This window comes from Corythoichthys intestinalis, chromosome 22 (genome assembly GCF_030265065.1).
Source record: "Corythoichthys intestinalis isolate RoL2023-P3 chromosome 22, ASM3026506v1, whole genome shotgun sequence".
NCBI lineage: Eukaryota > Metazoa > Chordata > Actinopteri > Syngnathiformes > Syngnathidae > Corythoichthys > Corythoichthys intestinalis.
In genome coordinates, this window is record NC_080416.1 from 26818350 (window position 1) to 26836583 (window position 18234).

Consider the following 18234-nt stretch of genomic DNA (forward strand, 5'->3'; position numbering starts at 1 on the left):
GCAACACATTAAATGTTCCAAATCTGATTACTCGATTATTTGAACTACCTGACAGATTAATCGATTACTTAAAGATCAACATAAGGTGAGTTTTGTTTTTTGTTTTTTAGCTAAAATGCCAAAATCCATTTTGCCACATACCCAAAAAATGCCACATGGCAAAAAAAAAAAAAAAGCCATATGCCAAAATCCATGTTGCAACATTCCAAAAAAAAGGCCACATGCCAAAATCCATTTTGCCGCATACCAAAAAAAAATGCCACATGGCAAAAAAATGCAACATGCCAAAATTCATTTTGCCACATTCCAAAAAAATGCCACATGCCAAAATCCATTTTGCCACATACCAAAAAAAATGCTGTATGCCAAAATACATTTTACCACGTGCCACAAAAAAATGCCACATGCCAAAATCCATTTCGCCACGTGGCAAAAAAATGCCACATGCCAAAATCCATTTTGCCACATACCAAAAAAAATGCCACAAGGCAAAGAAATGCCACATGCCAAAATTCATTTTGCCACATTCTAAAAAAATGCCACATGCCAAAATTCATTTTGCCACATTCTAAAAAAATGTCACATGCCAAAATCCATTTTGCCGCATACCCCATAAAAATGCTGTATGCAAAAATACATTTTGCCACGTGGCAAGAAAAAATGCCACATGCAAAAATCCATTTCGCCACATGGCAAAAAAATGCCACATGCCAAAATCCATTTTGCCACATACCCAAAAAATTCCACATGCCAAAAAAAATGCCGTATGCCAAAATCCAATTTGCCACATTCCAAAAAAATGCCACATGCCAAAATCCATTTTGCCACATACCAAAAAAAATGCCGCATAGCAAAATCCATTTTGCCGCATACCGAAAAAAAGCCACATTAAAAAAAAAATGCCACATGCCAAAATCCATTTTGCCACATACCAAAAAAAAAAAAAATGCCACATGCCAAAATCCATTTTGCCACATGGCAAAAAAAATGCCACATGGCAAAAAAAAAAGCCACATCCCAAAATTCATTTTGCCACAATCCCCAAAAAAATGCCACATGCTGTTAAGCATTGTTTTAAGTATGCGCCCTTACTCAGTATATTACGGTGATAAGTGGCTGAATTTGAGTTTCACTTTTCTTTATGTGACGTAGTCCTCCCCAGCAGAGAGAGAGAGCTGTGTGGAGCGCGCCAAGGCCAGCATTTTGTTATAGCATTTGTAAATTTAATGCACAAATAAATCCGCCCGTGAAGGCTGACTACAAGACACGCAGTCCTTTCTATTTTTCCACGCACTGACCACGCACGGACGAGAGGTTGCCACCACTGCGTGTAAACCTCGTCACACATGCCAAAATCCATTTTGCCACGTGGCAAAAAAAATGCCACATGCCCAAATCCATTTTGCCACATACCAAAAAAATGCCACATGCCAAAATTCATTTTGCCACATTCCAAAAAAATGCCACATGCCAAAATCCATTTTGCCACATACCCCCAAAAAATGCCGTATGCCAAAATACATTTTGCCACGTGGCAAAAAAAATGCCACATGCCAAAATCCATTTCGCCACGTGGCAAAAAAAATGCCACATGCCAAAATCCATTATGCCACATACCAAAAAAATGCCACATGCCAAAATCAATTTTGCCACATACCAAATACCACATTTCGTTCTCGCTGTCTTTCAAATAAAATCCCCTACGTCTGAGCTTTTTTTTAATCATCTATGTGAAAGCGTGTATGTGAGAAAAAAAACAATTTTCAGTTATTTGTGAGAGGTATGACACTTCCTTAATGGCTCCTCATTATTTTTCCAAGTGAGACGCCGAGCGTGCGCGTGCATGTGCAAGGCGTGAGCGAGCATAGTCCGGGTGCACAAGAATGGACTACGCACGATGACGAGGCAGGAGGAGCGCCCCACAAGCCCAGAAACACCCCAAACCAAATGTCCGCCGTCAGCCCCAGAAAAGCAACCGCGTTCCGGCTCTTGCTAGTCATGGGTTAACCGCGTTCAGGGAAGCAGTCTAGCGGGAAGACAGCGTGCGTGTGACCGGGGAGAGGGTGAGGGTGCACCGGAGAAGGAGGAGGAGGAGGAACTGGACCATTAGCATCGTCACCACTTTCGCTTGTTTCATTCTTCCGTCGACAAGCGAACGCATTCTTCATCCATCCGGAGGCGGAGGAGGACTAGGGGAGCAGCGGCGGCAGCCATACCGGCCTTCCACGCTCGGAGCCCGGCTAGCAGGACCGCCGCTGCCCGCTGACGGTAAGCCGCTACCGGAGCTCACTTCAGCCGCTGTAGGCTTCCAAAGCAGCTATCTCCTATTCTTCTAATGCCATTTGAATTACATCTTGATTCAATTATGTCTAAAGCCATTACTAGGAAGAGTGTAATGATGAAGTGGCCTTTCATTTACGGCTTTCTGTTGCTCATTTTGACCATCACTTAGCCTCATTATGTGTCAAAACAATGCAAGGAGATGCTTCTGCTTGTAATATGAATTATACAGATTTGTGCTGCAACGGTTAATCGATTAACTCGAGTAATTCAATTTGAAAAACGATTCAAATTAAATTTTGTTGCTTCGAGTATTCGTTTAACTAAAGTGGTGTTGTAATGGTTTGTTTTAAAGTGTTTGCATTTAGTTTTATTGATTTGGGTGGATACACTGCCCTCAAGTGGCAACACTGAATATGACATAATTCATTTCACATGGCTGAATCCAGCTGCTCTCTGTTAAGACCAACATAAGCTAAGTTTTTGCAACAAACGCAACAAACCAAAATAAACTCCATGTCTGCTATGTTTTTTTTTTTTTTTTTTTTTTTTTAATTTTGCTACGACAACAATAGCACAAGAACAGGACGCACTCGTAATTACCAGCTAGCAAGTGGTAAAAATCTTTTCCACCGCATGTGAATACCATTAGTATGGGTTTTATGTGTTTTGATCAAATCCTCCTAGATTTTACCTACATAATGATTATATTAGTGCTGCAACAAATAATCGATTAACTCGAGTAATTCGATTAGAAAAATGATTCGAATTAAATTTTGCTGCTTCGAGTATTCGTTTAATTAAAGTGGTGTAATAATGGGTTATTTTGAAAGTGTTTTTTATTTTGTGTTATTGATTTGGGTGGATACACCGCCCTGTAGTGGCAACAGTGACTGTTACATTACTTATTTCACATGGCTGAATTCAACTGCCCCCTGGTTAGGCCAAGATAAGTTTTTGTTTGCGCTAGTGTTTTTTTAATACATTCGTAATTTAGTTTATGGGTATATTTAGCCGTTTTTTTGTGGAAATATGCGTTTGAACCATTTGTTAAGAGCATTGTTAAAAAAAACAAAAACATTTTATAGCATTTAAGCTAGCGAACTTTTGCCATGTGAGTTAGCTAATTGTTCTTTTGTTGAACTTCATTTATTTATTTTATTCCGTTTGTGGCTCAGGTCAGGTATTTTAATTTTTTATGTTCCTTATCCGATTACTCGATTATTAGAAGTAACTACTTTATCGACTAATCGACTGCTAAAATAATGGATGGCTGCAGCCCTAATACAGAGGACTGACTGACTGTGTAGTTTATTTGGTTTTGCATAAACAGCACACATAGCCTTAACATTGCAGTTTTTGCATGCATACACAGCACGGATGTCTGAATAAATTGTGTCCTCATGAACAGGTGACCTCACTAGCGAGGACTCATAACCGAATGGTGAAACCAATTCCATAACATTGGGCTTGTGAAGGCACTTGAGCACATGTCCAGCTCAAATGGATAAATGCGATTGGCGGTGTGGACAAAAAAGGCTGCAGTCATGCACGCACTATCTCTTCCTCGCTGTCTGTCTTTATGTCCACTCATGCAAGTACTTTCACATTGGAGAGGAATGCGAGCAAAAAAAAATTGCATCCACACCAAGCGGCACACGCTGTCCTGCATTTAGTGCATCCGTCAATGGTAAATAGCTACCTAAACCCGACTATTAATGGTCTTCACCTCTTAATGCTTGTGTTCGGTGACACATAGAGAGATGGTCATCTCCTGCAGCTTGATAACAGATGGTCACACGTGAGACCAATGTCCTAGGTCATCACGAACTGCAGGTTCGTTGCGATTTTTCATCCAAAAAGCCAGATGCTAAATATGAGCCAAACTCTTGTTATAAACTTCAATCAGAAAAATTGTTGTTTTTCAAGTGGCAAACAAATATATACAAGCTATAACATGCAGAGGTACTCCTCAACATTCTTCTTCCTGGTCAGGTCAAGTAGGTCGCTTGTTGCTAGGTAAAATTCACAGTGATGATGCCAGGCTATTTCCAAACAATTTGGGTCAGCGATCTCTGCTGCCCTACACAACCGAGGACCCAGAGCGAAAATGGACATGTACTAAGGGATTAGCTTGAAAATGAAAGGAAGAAAAACATTCTACATGCGGAGGTGTAGCATGTGTTAGTGAATGGATTGGAGGCAGACAGGAAGTGATCTCACTGTGGTCGTCTTGGAAAGACTAGAACTTTAATGATAGGTTATGAAGTTTCCCGACTACGTTGCTATTTCTGCAACTGCCGCTGACTCACTCACTTTTACACTCGTAAACTGGCACATCAGTACAAGACCTAGGAAAGTGAAACACACAGCCAGAATTTTGACACCAAAACACTGGACTGGACTATTAATCATAATGTCATACAGACCCGAACACACAACAGAACTGAAAACCTCAAAGAAACGACAGAACCAGACCTCTAATTATTAAATCACAAATCTAAACTAAAGACCCAATTATAGCAAATTACAAGGACTAGAAACCTTACCACACTCCAGAAACTGAACCCGAGACCTAAACATGCACCTGTACTAGAACAGGAGAGGTAAACACTCCACTTGAAACTAAAACTTGAGAACTAACGACTCATCAGAACAAAAAACTGTGACTAGAACGACAACTACAGACCGAATAATGCACCATTACTTGGGCTACAGTGGTATGAAAAAATATTGGAACCTTTTGCAATTTCTCACATTTCTGCATAAAATCACCATTAAATGTGATCTGATCTTTGTCAAAATCCCACAGATGTAAAGACAGTAAAAACCACCCAAACATTTATAGTTTTTTCATATTTTAATGCGGTTAGCATACAAACAATGACAGAAGGGGGAAAAATAAGTAAGTGAACCCTCTGCCTAAGGAGACTGAAAGAGCAATTGAAACCAATTTTTACCAAGCGATTTAAGTCAGGTGTGTGCCCAATAGAGCTGGGAATCTCTGGGCACCTAACGATTCGATTACGATTACGATTCAGAGGCTCCGATTCGATTATAAAACGATTATTGATGCACCCCCCTCCTTTTTTTTTCTCTCTTTTTTTTTTTTTTTTAATGTTTTGTACATTAGTTCCAAAATTGTTCAAAAATACTCTAAGGCTAAACCACACTACTATTTCAGTATCAAGTTAAGATAGAGCAGTAAACAAATATACAAAAATAACATTAAATAAAAAACTCCAGTCCCCATTCTGTATCAACAGCTTTAAACTACATTCAATTAATTTAATGTTGTGAATCAACCGTTAAATTTGTTAAAATTGCTCCCGTTATTCCATAATTTCCCTTTTGTCTACTTTCGACATGTAAAAGTTTTAAAACTATTTTAAAGATAGATTCAAGTCAATATTTTACCGATTTAGGAGTATTTTAGATAAAAAGTTAATTAGGTTTGCTTGGAAGGTTCGCTACAACAGCCTTGCAGGGAAGTGTACTGCTTTAAGATGGCGGCCGTTTATAACGCCCGCATCTAGCTTTTTGTAGATGTGCCGCTAACACTACCAAATCTATATTGTATCTAGTCATATATAAATGATATCCACCGAAACATTACATGGATGTACTTGTAGCAGCTTTTCGGCAGCAGTCAAGTATGTTGTTGTGTTTTTTTATCTCGTTGCATGAGTTGAGCTAGAGCCGTGAGTTGAGCATTGGCATTACCCGAGGGGCCGGGTAATGGGAAGCATGATGTTTAGCTACTCTCGCTCCGTTCTGTCCCGAAGACCGCGCGGCGCGCTGAGTGTTGTGTACTTCCGCTTTACTTAGCATATTTCAGGAATCGGAATTTGGATGTTTGTGAATCGTTCTCGAATCTTCCACGGCTGAATCGCGAATAATCTAAGAATCGGAAATTTTGCACACCTCTAGTGCCCAATCACTGATGAGTGGTTTAAATTTGCCCTGCCCACTATAGACCCTACCCACGTGACGTCACAACTCCTTCCTCCTGACTGGTGCCGCCCAATTGTCCGTCAACACATCATGTTTCCCTGTTACGGCTACGTACATTCCTCCTATTTACGACGTGTTTTTCTGCTCGTTAACATTAATAATCAAAATGGCGAAGGCGTGTGTGGCGGTCGGTTGCAATAACAGAGAAGATAGACGGAGAAGACGGAGAGACTTGAAGTTCTACCGGATTCCGAGAGACCCGGAGAGAAGAGAGCGAGATGGGCTGCTGCAATTCGACGAGAAAACTGGGCTCCAAACGATTACCACAGATTATGTAGTAGTCATTTTATATCTGGTAAGATGCATTTAATATATATTTAGAGGGTTTTGGGCTGACAACCACAATTAAGATCATTGCTAGGCTAATCGCCGACAACATACACGTATGTATGTAGTGAGAGTGCTATCGCTAAACCATATAAACATTAAAAGCCCTAACTCCATTGACAAACGACATGAAATACATTAGACTTGACAGTGGATGTTAGCAATAACAAAAGATTTTGAATTGAAAATTTCGTAACTCACCTTTCCAAGCACAAGATAGATTCCTGCCGAATTTTCGTGGACGAGGACCTGTTTCACCCAACCAGCAACGAAGTATTTATAAGCCTCCAAGCTCTTAAAGTTTTTCAAACTTTCGTGAGAATAGGCTGATTTTGTGTGGACAAGATAGTTGTACAGTTCAGGGTAGCTAGCAGATGTCAGGCAAATACGGCGGAGACAGCGGGTCGAAAAACATCGATTTAGGCATCAAATATGGATCTGGCGAATGGATAAACTGAAGCTTTTCCACATAACGCCTTTTATGCAACGCATCAAGTGAGTTTACGGCATCCGAAAGCACCGGGTCTTCCATGAAATGCATTATAAATTGCTCGATCAGTTGAGACCATTGATAATACAGACACAAAATGATGGACAAGTGGGCGGAACCATACAGCGAGCACGTGATTTTGTGACGTCGGTGGGTAGGGTCTATAAGGGGCCGTTTACATGGTGACTTCCGAGAAGACGAAAAATGTCATGTTTGCATTTATATGGTTGCGTCTCCATTCGAACAATGTCGCAATTCCGCATGAAAACGATGTAGTATTCATGCCAGGCCCTAGCGGGCAGTGCAGATTTACAAGGCGATAGCGAATGATGCACTTTGACCTTCTCAGCCCGGAAGACAACATGCCCGCCCACTCTAAGCAATGGCATTTTTTGTTCAAAAAGGCACAAAAATGGAAACACTCAACATATTTAAATTAAAAATATTATAAAAACAGTAAATTAAAGCCGACGTTCCGCCATATTTGCTGTTTTTAATGTTTAGTAGCACCGCTTCGCACGCCCAATGTGACGTGTACGAGTGCTGACGTTATCGGCGCGGTCGCGACGCGGGATCTTTTGATTAGGGCTGAAGCTATCGAATATTTTAGTAATCGAGTAATCGACTGAAAATTCTATCGATTAATCGAGTAATCGGATAAAACTTTTTTTTTTTTTGGTAAAGAGTAATTATACATATACTGTACATGAGAAAAAAAGACATTTAATCCAAAATTGAACCATTTTCAGTCAATCAATGTCTTTATTTTCGATGTACATTGTTGAAAACAGCCAACAATTGCATCTAAGATGTGACTAGAAAAAAAAATTCACTGCTTTCACTCAAAAAACTTCTAGACCTCATATATAAAAAACAAACATATTTCTTACCTAAAAATGTAATTACGCTTGATAACACACATCACTTGAAAGCTACGTGTTTTTCCCCACGTGTTTCAATTTAGTATCCATTTGTGTCAAGCTATTTTTAAGTTAAGTTTTAAGTTAGTCTAAACTGTAAGTACTGGTAGGATTTTGAGTTTTTGCAGTGTTCAAAATAAATGTATGATACCTGCTGTATTGGAGCACATTTATTCAGCAATGACTACTGAGCTAAAACTGACAGTTAGCTTTATTATGTTTTAATTTTACACCCTCATCACTCTACAGCGCTGTTTTTACAGATTGAATAAAGCCTGTATGTAAGACACGTTAGCCACGCATCGACAGTGGTCATAATCAATACAAACCTAGCACTCCGAAGGGCTAACGTTACTTGAGCATATGACAGTAACGTTATATTTATTAGCGATGAGAAGTCTACTGCTTAAAGATGGCGGTTGTTTACTAACGCTGCCCAGACGTGGCCGAGTCTGTCATTTCGCATTTAGTCCTAAATGCATGCGATATCTATGAGACGCATCGGACATTACCTGCTACCAAACTAGCATCATGCGGGCGTAGTTTTTAGCAACGTCGGTGCAGTTTGTTGCGGCTGTCGGCTGCGGTAAGTATGTATTTTTTCATTTTTTTATTGCTTCTTCCTCTACACACGTGACGTCAGCGCGTTGTCCCGCATTAAAAGTAGTCCGGGCAAAACGGGATGCTTAGAGCTGGCAAAATTAAACGATTCCTCGAGGTGAATAAAATTACTCGGATCGGTTTTTAAACTCGAGTTACTCGAGTTGCTCGAGTACTCGTTTCAGCTCTACTTTTGATATGCATGCGGAGCAAGCCCCCCTCAAGCCCCGCAATCGAATTCTTCCACTTTGGAGGCAGGATTCCAAGGTTTTCGTCTTTGCCTTCCGTCTTCTCCAACACCATACGAACGCGAGGCCACTCCGCAACACAGTCATTGCGTCTTCGTGTCGCAGAGTCGCCATGTAAACTGCCCCTAAAACACACACACATGGTAAGAATTGTCTTGATGAGAAGCATTGTCCGATATGCATCATGGCTCGGTCAAAAGAGCTGTCTGAGGACCTGCGATCAAGGATTGTTGATTTGTAAAAAGCTGGGAAAGGATACAAAACCATTTCTAAAAGTCTGGATGATCATCAATCGACAGTCAGAGAGATTGTCTACAATTGGAGAGTTGAGCAGTGTTGCTTCTCTCCCAAGGAGTGGCCGTCCACCAAAGATTACACCAAGAGTTCAGCGCAGAATACTCAGACAGGTAAAAAAGAACCCTAGAGTGTCTGCTAAAGACTTACAGAAATCACTGGCACAGTCCAATATCTCTGTGCACACATCATCTATATGTAAGACTATGGCCAAGAATGGTGTTCATTGGAGGACTCCAAGGAGGAAGCCTCTGCTGTCCCAAAAAAACATTGTTGCTCGTTTAATGTTCGCAAAAAGGCACTTGGACACTCCACAGACGTTTTGGCAAAATGTTTTGTGAACTGATGAAACCAAAGTTGAATTGTTTGGGAGTAACACACAACGTCAGGTGTGGAGGAAAAATGGAACCGCTCATCAACATCAACATCTCATCCCCACCGTGAAGCATGTTGGAGGGAGCAACATGATTTGGGGCTGTTTTGCTGCCTCAGGGCCTGGACAACTTGTATTCACTAATGGAAGAATGAATTTAAAAGTTTATCAGGATGTTTTGCAGGAAAACCTGAGGCCGCCTGTCAGACAGTTGAAGCTAAAAAAAGGATGAATGCTGCAACAAGACAATGATCCAAAATACAGAAGTAAATGAACTTCAGAATGGTTTCAGAAGAACATAATACATGTTCCGGAATGGCCAAGTCAAAGTCCAGACTTGAAAGTCATTGAGATGCTGCGGCATGACCTAAAGGCAGTGATTCATGGCAGACATCCCAGGAATCTGACTGAACTACAGCAGTTTTGTGGAGAAGACTGGACCAAGATTAGTCCTGATCGATGTGCCAACTGATCTGCAGCTACAGGAAGCATCTGGTTGAAGTAACTGCTGCCAAAGGGGGGCACAAAATATTGAATGTGATGTTTCTCTTACTTATTTTTTCCACTTCTGTCATTGTTTGCATGCTATCCTCATTAAAATATACAAACCTATAAATGTTTGGGTGGTTTTAGTTAAAGCAGACGCTGCTTTTTCATCTGTGTGATTTTGACAAAGATCAGATCATATTTGATGGTGATTTTATGCAGAAATGTGAGAAATTGCAAAAGGTTCAGATACTTTTTCATACTATGGTGGAAACCTAAACATGCCAGAAATTGTATTACAGACGATATACAGACCTAAACATACAAGGTAAGAACAAGTAGCATCATAAAAGACTATACCTACCCCAGCTCTTCAACCTGTTGCACTCTGACTGACGTTAAAGGGCAATAACAGCCAAAACAAACAGATTGACAGTTTCTTTCTAAGAGCTGTCACCATACTCAAGTTTGCACTAAAATGTCACTGTCACAGCACTTCTAATGCCACAACATTGTCACATGCATCTCACTAGGTAATATGTTCTCAGACATCTGTCTCAATCTGGCTACTGCATATGCAATTTTAAAACAAAGACTTGCTAAGATTGCACTTCAAAAGAGCATTAAATGCAAATACAAAATAAAATTCCCGAGTACAGAATGGCACTTTCATTTAAAAGTAAAATACCTGAGGTTAGCCTCAAACGTTATGGAAAATAAATAAATAAATAAATGATGATCTAAGTACAACAAAAGAAGAATTGGATAACTTGGATAGGAAAAGTCCGCTATCTTAAATGCTATAAAATGCTAACTTTTTTTTTTTTTAATAATATTAAAAACAAATAATCATTCAAACACATATTCCTACTAAAAAAAAACGGCTAAATATATCGTATTGGCCCGAATATAATACGGCCCTGATTATAAGGCGACCCCCTCTTTTTCAAGACTCAAGTTTGAAAAAAGACTTTTTGAACACTAAATTAATTTTCATACAGAAAATAATTACAGTACATCTGAAACAAATGATTATAACAATATATTTGAGAGAAAAAGCATGTTATTTTGCCTCATTCAAATCTTAATATCTGAACATTTAAATATGTAAACTAAAGTGCAATCACATTGGTAAATGAATGGCTTCTGGTTTTTGAAATGTAAATAAACCAATCTATTATGATAAAACAACAAAATTGCAATAACTGCATTAACCATCAAAGTGAAGTATAACTTTAACTGTAGTCTTGAAACAAATCTTTTTTTTTTTTTTAACCTGTCCTGTTCAGCTGTTTGACACGGAAACAAAATCAAATCTGAAACAAATCTGAATAAGGAAAAACATTGCAATAAAAAAATGCAAACTGGTTAAACTTGAGAGTAGCTGAGATCTGTCATCACACAACATCGCTTTAATGATATCTGGCGCCATCTAGCGTCGTAAATGGGTATAATGTCTAGACTGCGAATATAAGACGACCCCCACTTTTTCAGTCTTATTTCAATGCAAAAAACACAGTCTTATATTCGGGCCAATACAGTATTAGTACCTATAAACAAAATTTCAAAAGCATAAAATAAACATATTAGCTCAAACAAAAACTTACTTAATGTTGGCCTTAACGGGGAGCAGCTGAGTTCAACCGTGTTAAATGAGTTATGTCATATTCACTGTTGCCACAAGAGGGTAGTGCACCCACCCAAATCAATAGAACTAAATGCGAACACTTTCAAAACAAACCATGACAACGCCACTCAATTCACAAATCACAATTAAACGAATACTCGAATCAGCAAAACTGGATTTAAAGCTTTTTTCTAATCAAATTAGTCGAGTTAATCAATTAATCGTTACAAGAGACCTAATCACACACTAGAACTAGACCTAAAAATATACTAAAACTAGAACTTCAGAACTAAACACACACTAGAACTAAACCAGAGAACCAAATACACCAATTCCCATGCTTCAGAACTGCAGACAAACTTGTTGACCCTCCTTGTATCATTGCCATGGTGACAGTCCTTCAGGAAGTGTTGCTAGAACCTCTTTTCTAACCTAAACCTGCATGTTTAGTCTACAACTGCACCATGTACACAAAGACCAACTTTAAAGTCTCTTTATACGTACTGCAAATATTTCAAAAAGTGCTAAACATTTGCATGCATTAGCACGTTTACTGTGGGGAAATGGGCTGCATTTAAACCCTTTAACAGAAAGATCAGCATAAAAGCAGTGTAATGCTAAAGAGTACTGGCAGCACTTAAAGAAGCTCTTTCATTGATTTGAGGGATCCAATTCCACTGGCTTTTCATTATTGTCATTGATTCTTTCCTCGCTATTGATTGGCTGTTGAGTTGATGGCGCCTCAGCGCACACTGGACACTTTTAGCCACAGTACATTCAGTGCAACTGAAAAGTATTTACTGTAGAGTGAGCGCTTCATTTTTTCCAAGCACCAACACGTACTTATTGAAATGCCCATTTAGTACATTGATTGTCGAATGGCGTTAAGCCATTAAGGGGAAGACTCAAAGGTATTCTTACATCTTACAGTCACATGATCTCCAACTTGAAATTAGGTTGTTTTACGTGATGAATGTCATGTGTTTTCATTTTGTTGGAATCTCCTCCTTCACCTTGCTGAACTTTTCAACCTTACGCAAGTGGCATCTCCTCTATTAGACTCGATTGTTCATGTTCTTGACTAAAGTAAAACCATTATATAATACTAGTATATAGTAGGGGTGCAACGGTTCAGTTAGCCCACGGTTCGGTTTGAACCTCGGTTTTGGGATCACGGTTTCGGTTCGCTTTCGGTTTGCGTTTTGCTTTTTTTTTTTTTTCAACTGCCTTTATTTTGCTTTTAAAAAATGAAATAAACACTTAAATTGTAAATATTTTCGACTGTTAAAATGCCTCTTAGCTCTTTGGCTAGTGTAGTGACTGACTACTGAAATACACAGTAGTAAAAAAGTTACTTGGCAAAGTAACTGGTGATACCTTTCATGTTTTTTTTATCCATTAAAAAAAAAAAACAATCAAACAAACAAACAAATCCAAAAAAATAGTAAACTTTGCTATGTTTGGAGGTCATTTAATGTTGTGAATCAACCGTTAAAGTTGATAAAATTGCTCCCGTTTTTGCATTAGTTCCCTTCTGTCTACTTTCGACATGTGAAAATTTAAAAACTGTTTCATCCTTTAAAGACAGACTCAAGTCAAGATTTTGCTGATTTAGGAGTATTTTAGATAAAAAGTTGCTTAGGTTTGCTCGTAAGGTTTACTATAACAGAGCCTTTCTGAGAAGTTTACTGCTCTAAAATGGCGGCTGTTTACTAACGCTACCGAGTCTGTCATTTTGCATGTAGTTCTACATGCATGAGATATCTAGGCGTAGATTGTATGTTGTCGGCTAAGTCAGGTAATATTGGAGCCACCTAGCCTAGCATCGCGTTTGCTACAGCGTCTCAACAAACACTATTCCCTCTCCGAGTCTCGGACTTTTCTCGCGTCATTCAACCAACGCATTGTCTCGTTGCAGAAACGGTGACCAGATCCGAACGGATGAAAAAAAAAACGTAATGCACGAAAAACCTGCAGATTTTGAATGTAACGTACGGCGTACACATTTAAAAATGAGTGCTCACTTGTACAAATTACGACGAGACCGTACAATTTGACAGGTATGAATTACAGTGGACCGTCACAGTTAGGTAGTAGCACTCTGTAGCACGGGACGTCCAATTTCCAACTATCAGTGGTCAGGGCGAAACTGTGTGCTTTAGCGAAATCATCTTCGATGGCTTTGCGTGCCATTTCATAAATGTCGGGGATTATGTTGTTGGAGAAATATGTCCGCGAGGGAACAATGTAACGCGGGTCAAGTGTTGCAAATAAATTAACGAAGCCCGCCGTGTGTTTTCACTGGTGTTATCTTCGGGGTTGTCCTACCCTGAGAAAGTGATATCTGTGGGTGATGCCGGCTGAGATTCCGGAGTCATGTTATAAAAGTGTTGCCATTAGCATGGGGAACAAGTGCTGAGCAATGCTTGCAATTTTTTTTTTCTTCAATATTTCCTCTCCATCCGCATTGTAGTCCACGGGGAAACCAAAATGTTGCCACACCGCAGATTTGAAAGAAGCCGGTGCTTCCTCAAAATTCGGTCTGTCCACTCGCCATAGCTATTTGTTTTCTTTCTTGCTTCACTTTCACTTCGCTCGTAAGCGAGAGAGGGCGTTACTCGGCTTCTATTACACAGGTGCTTGACAGCGATCCGACGTTTACTTGCGGGGCGGGAATTTCTCCACAGCGGTGCTTCACGTCACACACAGGCACACAGAGCTCGATCAATTCATTCCACAAGCGTTCGGAATACATTAATTGCAAAACCGAAAAGGCGCGGTTCATAAAGGAGTATTGAACCGTACAGGGCAAACCGTACGGTTCGCCTTTGAACCCCAAACCGTTGCACCGCTAGTATATAGGGCTGCAGCTATTGATTATGTTAGCAGTAGATTAATTGCTGAACTAGTTAGTTCGAATAATCGAGTAATCGGATAAGGAACATAAAAAATACCTGACTTGAGCCTCAAACGGTATTTAAAAAAATGAATAAATGAGGATGTATATACAACAAAAGAACAATTGGCCAACTTACATAGCAAAAGTCTGCTAGCTTAAATGCTATAAAATGCCGTTTTTTTTTCTTTTTCTTTTTTTTTAAACAATGCTCTCAACAAATAGTTCAAACACATATTCCCACAAAAAAACGGCTAAATATACCTTTAAATTAAATTACAAATGCATTAAAAAAACATCTCAAACCAAAACTTAGCTTATGCTGGTCTAAACAGGAAGCAGCTCGATTCAGCCGTGTGAAATGAGGCAGACTAGAAGGCAGTGTATCCACCAAAATCAATAAAACTAAATGCAAACACTATCAAAACAAACCATTACAACACCACTTTCATTAAACGAATACTCGAAGCAGCAAAATTTAATTCAAATATTTTTTTCTAATCGAATACTCGAGTTAATCGAATAATCGTTTCAGCACTACTAGTATGTAATCTGTATTGTGGTAAATTTGTGGTAATATAGATATGCGGTTGGGTATGCAGTCCTGTGAAAAAATTAGGACACCGTATGGAAGCTGTGTGTTTTCTAAGATATTTGTTCATATGGATATTTAATATCAATTTTAACAATCTTGAGAGATTCAAGTAATAGAACTAAACAATTAAAACAGATTTTTTAAATAACTTTCTGTAAAATGTAATTTTAAATAAAGGCAGTTTATATTGAGGAATGAATTGGGACAGCCCCACATTTAGTTCCACATAAAATGGCTAAAATCACACACAGGTGTATCAGATCAGGTGCACATGATTAGAACATCATTACCCAGTGTTTTGAAGGAAGCTTGCTTTATTTAAACCTCACATTCAGTTTGGTGTGCCCCTGACTGTTGAAGTGAGAGAAAACAGCATGGTGAGATCAAAGGAGCTGTCAGGGGTCTTCAGAAAGAAGATTGTAGACTGGTATGAGTCTGGTAAGGGATTTCAAAAGATCTAAAAAAATAAAATAAAATCAGCCATTTCACTGTTCGGAAAATAGTCTACAGGTGGTGGACATTCAAAACAACTGCCAACATGCCCAGGTCTGGCCGTTCCAAGCAAGTTCACCCCGAGAGCAGACCGCGAGATGCTAAAAGAAGTCTCCAAAAACCCTAAAATATCATCATGGAACCTACAGTAGGCTCTTGCTACTGTTGATGTGAAAGTGCATGCCTCTACAAACAGACATCACAAGTTTAACCTTCATGGGAGGTGTGCAAGGAGGAAACATTTGCTCTCAAAGAAGAACATGAAGGCCAAACTGAAGTTTACCAGAGTGAATGTAGACAAAGACCAAACCTTCTAGAATAATGTTCTCTGGTAAGATGAATCTAAAGTGGAAATAGAGGACAGGTTTGGCGTAAACCCAATACAGCATTCCAGGAAAAGAACCTCATATCACCTGTGAAGCATGGAGGTGGAAGTGTCATGGTTTGGGGATGCTTTGCTACAGTAGGACCTGGCCAGCTTACCATCATAGAATCCAGTAGATAGAATTATATTGTGTATCAGAGGGTGTTTGTGGAACATGTGAGATCATCTGTGAAAAAATTATAGCTGAAGCGAAACTGGACCCTGCAACATGACAATGACCCAGAACATACCAGTAAATCCACCACGGACGGGCTGAAAAGGAAGAAATGGAGAGTCCTGAAATGGCCGAGTCAAAGCCCAGCTCTTAATCCTATTGAGATGCTGTGGGGTGACTTGAAACGGGCTGCACATGCAAGAAACCCCTCAAACATCTCACAGCGGAAAGTACTCTGCGTTGGGGAGTGTGGCAAACTTTCTTCAGACCGATGTCAAAGACTGGTAGACGCCAGACGGCTACAAAAAGTGTCTCACTGAAGTTATTTCAGCTAAAGGGGGTAACACTAGCTATTAGGTGGTGTTAAAAATATATTTACGTTATTCTGCTTCATGCTCGTACAGCGCCACAACCTCTCACCCTCCCTCCTGCTGAGCAGTGCAGCCAAACTGTCCAGCTTGCGTTTGGTACTTAAAGTTAACGATGATTGGCAGGTTTGTAGCTTTGATCTTGCCAGAGAAGCTTGGTAGCTCTACGATCAAAGGCACACATCTGTTAATTATTGTCAAACTTGTATATGTGTGCTGTGGCAACTCATTGTGTAAATGAGAGGCTGTTCTCTGCAGCGTGAGTGGACTCACTCAATGTAGCATTTAATAAAGGCGAGCATATTTCTACTTTATTTTTATGTTTAAAAAATTCACAAAGGCAGCACGGTGGAACAGTAACATGTTTGGAACTTTTGTTCCAAAGAAAAAATTAGGTGACATGGACTCAGGTGCATAAATATGCGATCGGGACAATGTTTTAACTCATTATCGGTATAAAAGACACCTGTCCACAACCTCAGTCAGTCACACTCCAAACTCCAATATGTCCAAGACCAAAGAGCCGTCGAAGGACACCAGAGACAAAATTGCCTGCACCAGGCTGGGAAGACCTGCAATAGGTAAAATGCTTGGTGTAAAGAAATTGATTGTGGGAGCAATTATTAGAAAATGGAAGAAATACAAGACCACTGATAATATCCCTTGATCTGGGGCTCCATGCAAGATCTTACCCCGTGGCGTCCAAATGATAACAAGAACGGTGAGCCAAAATCCCAGAACCACACGGGGGGGACCTAGTGAATGACCTACAGAGAGCTGGGACCACAGTATTAAAGGTTACTATCAGTAACACAATGCGCCGCCGGGGACTCAAATCCTGCACTGCCAGATGTGTCCCCCTGCTGAAGAAAGTACACGTCCAGGCCCGTCTGCGATTCGCTAGAGACCATTTGGATGATCCAGAAGAGGACTGGGAGAATGTGTTATGGTCAGATGAAACCAAAATCAAACTTTTTGGTAGAAACATAGGTTCTCGTGTTTGGAGGAGAAAGAATACTGAATTGCATCCGAAGAACACCATACCCACTGTGAAGTATGAGGGTGGAAACATCATGCTTTGGGGCTGTTTTTCTGCAAAGGGACCAGGACGACTGATCTGTGTAAAGGAAAGAATGAATGGGGCCATGTGTTGAGAGATTTTGAGTGAAAATCTCCTTCCATCAGCAAGGACATTGAAGATGAGACGTGGCTGGGTCTTTCAGCATGACAATGATCCCAAACACACAGCCAGGGCAACAAAGGAGTGGCTTGGTAAGAAGCAATTCAAGGTCCTGGAGTGGCCTAGCCAGTCTCCAGATCTCAACCCCATTGAAAATCTGTGGAGGGAGTTGAAAGTCCGTGTTGCCCAACGACAGCCCCAAAACATCATTGCTCTAGAGGAGATCTGCATGGAGGAATGGGCCAAAATACCAGCAACAGTGTGTGAAAAGCTTGTGAAGAGTTACAGAAAACGTTTGGCCTCCGTTATTGCCAACAAAGGGTACATAACAAAGTATTTGGTATTGACCAAAACTTATTTTCCACCATGATTTGCAAATAAATTCTTATAAAATCAAACAATGTGATTTTCTGTTTTTTTTCTTCCACATTCTGTCTCTCATGGTTGAGGTTTACCCATGTTGACAATTACAGGCCTCTCTAATATTTTCAAGTGGGAGAACTTG

At 39.9% G+C, this 18234-nt stretch overlaps 1 protein-coding gene across 2 annotated transcripts in view; it reads left to right on the forward strand.

Moving 5' to 3' along the window:
• Window positions 1-1884: 1884 nt before the first annotated feature.
• Window positions 1885-18234, forward strand: part of macf1a (microtubule actin crosslinking factor 1a) — a 319162-nt gene continuing 302812 nt past the window's right edge. For both annotated transcript variants that reach the window (XM_057828763.1, XM_057828754.1), the window contains exon 1: window positions 1885-2268. The gene's annotated coding sequence lies outside the window, so the exon portion shown is untranslated. The remainder of the gene's footprint in view (window positions 2269-18234) is intronic.